The sequence below is a fragment of the Mandrillus leucophaeus genome, unplaced genomic scaffold, assembly GCF_000951045.1.
Source record: "Mandrillus leucophaeus isolate KB7577 unplaced genomic scaffold, Mleu.le_1.0 Scaffold401, whole genome shotgun sequence".
Taxonomy (NCBI): Eukaryota; Metazoa; Chordata; class Mammalia; order Primates; family Cercopithecidae; genus Mandrillus; species Mandrillus leucophaeus.
Genome location: NW_012104266.1, coordinates 1,500,316 through 1,502,781, shown reverse-complemented (window position 1 = coordinate 1,502,781; position 2,466 = coordinate 1,500,316). Strand labels below are relative to the sequence as shown.

The 2,466-nt window shown below is 44.6% G+C and overlaps 1 pseudogene across 1 annotated transcript; it reads left to right on the top strand.

Moving 5' to 3' along the window:
* Positions 1–600: 600 nt before the first annotated feature.
* Positions 601–1,537, top strand: LOC105548175 (annotated as a pseudogene). Its single transcript, XR_001007349.1, has 2 exons — positions 601–849; positions 1,185–1,537. The product of XR_001007349.1 is annotated as a zinc finger CCHC-type and RNA-binding motif-containing protein 1 pseudogene (transcript).
* The last annotated feature ends 929 nt before the right edge of the window (positions 1,538–2,466 follow it).

Here is a 2,466-nt window from a genome sequence, read left to right as displayed (position 1 = left end):
AGGGTTTCATCGTGTTAGCCAGGACGGTCTTGATCTCCTGACCTCGTGATCCGCCCGCTTCAGCCTTCCAAAGTGCTGGGATTACAGGCATGAGCCACTGTGCCCGGCTGAAAATCCTATTTTCTTAAAAACATTATAAAATTGGATACTGGAGATGTGTCCGCCCCCCTTCAATAAAAAAGTCATCTAACTTTCCTAACATGCTGAGGTAAAAAAACTTTCAGTGAAGAAAAGGAATAGTAGCAGCAGTAATAATAATAGCAAACACATGTTTACTGGATTTGAGCCTTAGAGGAATGATATGGCCTAGAGATTAAAATGTGAGTCATCTGTATGGGGGTGATATTTGAAGTCACGTACATAATTGAGGGTGTCTGGAAGAGTTATATGAGAAGAGAGCAATCCTAGGACTGAGTCCTAAGGAACTGAATCACTGAATGGCCAGGAAGAAAAAGAGGAGTGTAAAAATGAGTCCCAGGACTCGTGACACCAAGGCTGCTGCGAGCGGCTATGAAGAGTTGGGGTTGAGGTGGGGTTGAGCCCCAAATGAGCCGAGGGCTCGCACTCTTCTGGTCTCCCAGGACCGCCCCACCTGAAGAAATGAGTGGTGGATTGGCTCCAAGTAAGAGCACAGTGTATGTATCCAGCTTGCCCTTTCCCTGACAATGACCTGTAGCGGATATTTTCCAACTATGGCAAAGTTGTAAAGGTTACCATAATGAAAGATAAAGATATCAGGAAGAGTAAAGGGGTTGCATTTATTGTATTTTTGCATAAACACGGCACAAAACTGTACCAGGGCAATACACAACAGTTATTTGGTAGAGTGATAAAAGCAAGCATTGGCTGGTTGCAGTGGCTCATGCCTGTAATCCCAGCACTTTGGGAGGCCGAAGTGGGCGGATCACTTGAGCCCAGGAGTTCAAGACCAGCCTGGCCAAACATGGCGAGACTCCATCTCTACTAAAAATACAAAAACTAGTCAGGTGTGGTGGCGCGCCTGTAATCCCAGCTACTAGGGAGGTGAGACAGGAGAATCACTTGAACCTGGAAGGCAGAGGTTGCAGTGAGCGGAGATCACGCCACTGCACTCCAGCCTGGGTGACAGAGCAAGACTCCATCTCAAAAAAAAAAAAGAAAAAAAACAAAAAACAAAACAAAACAAAAACAAAAACAAGAGGAAGCATTGCTATTGACAATGGAAGAGCAGCTGTGTTCATCCAAAGGCGAAACTACTTTGATAAATCCAAGTGTTATGAATGTGGGGAAAGTGGACATTTAAGTTATGCCTGTCCGAAAAATATGCTTGGAGAACGTGGGCCTCCAAAGAAGGAAGAAAAAAAGAAAAAAAAAGAAAGTTCCTGAATCAGAAGAAATTGAGGAAGTAGAAGAAAGTAAAGATGAAGGGGAGAATCCTGCTCTTGACAGCCTGAGTCAGGCCACAGCATTCCAGCAAGCCAAAATTGAAGAACAAGATGATTCAAGATGCCCAAGGATAAAGAAAAGCACATATTTCCGTGATGAGGAAGAAACTTAGTGATTAAAATCTTGCCCTAGCACAGTAATAAAAATTAAGATTTGTTAGTAACAATCTTGATGATCTGATTTTAATAAAAATAAGAAAAGTTAACACTATCATGTTAATACTATTACTGTCATCCCAAGAAAAATGATATATTTTCTCTCCTTCTTTTTGAGATGGAGTTTCACTCTGTCACCCAGGCTGGAGTGCAGTGGCGTAATCCAGGCTTACTGCAGCCTCTGCCTTCTCCCAGGTTCCAGCGATTCTTCTGCCTCAGCCTCCCAGGTAGCTGGGATTACAGGCACACGCCACTACACCCGGCTAATTTTTGTATTTTTAGTAGAGACACGGTTTCACCATGTTGACCAGGCTGGTCTTGAACTCCTGACCTCAGGTGATCTGCCCGCCTCGGCCTCCCAAAGTGCTAGGATTACAGGTGTGAGCCACCACGCCTGGCTGAGAAAAGATTTGGAAGGCCGAGGTGGGCAGATCACGAGGTCAGGAGTTCGAGACCAGCCTGGCCAACATAGTGAAACACCATCTCTACTAAAAATACAAAAAATTGACCAGGAGTGGTGGCTCATGCCTGTAATCCCAGCACTTTGGGAGACCGAGGTGGGTGGATCATCAGGTCAGGAGATCGAGACCATCCTGGCCAACACAGTGAAACCCTGTTTCTACTAAAAATAGAAAAAAATTAGCCGGGCATGGTGGCAGGCGCCTGTAGTCCCAGTTACTCGGGAGCTTGAGGCAGGAGAAGGGAATGAACCCGGGAGGCGAAGCTTGCAGTGAGCTGAGATTGCGCCACTGCACTCCAGCCTGGGTGACAGAGCAAGACTCCATCTCAAAAAAAAAAAAAAAAAAAAAAACCATAGAAAAAAAAAAAAAAAAAAAAAAAAACCCACAAACTTCCTGAAGACCGAAAAGTTGAATGATTTATTGTT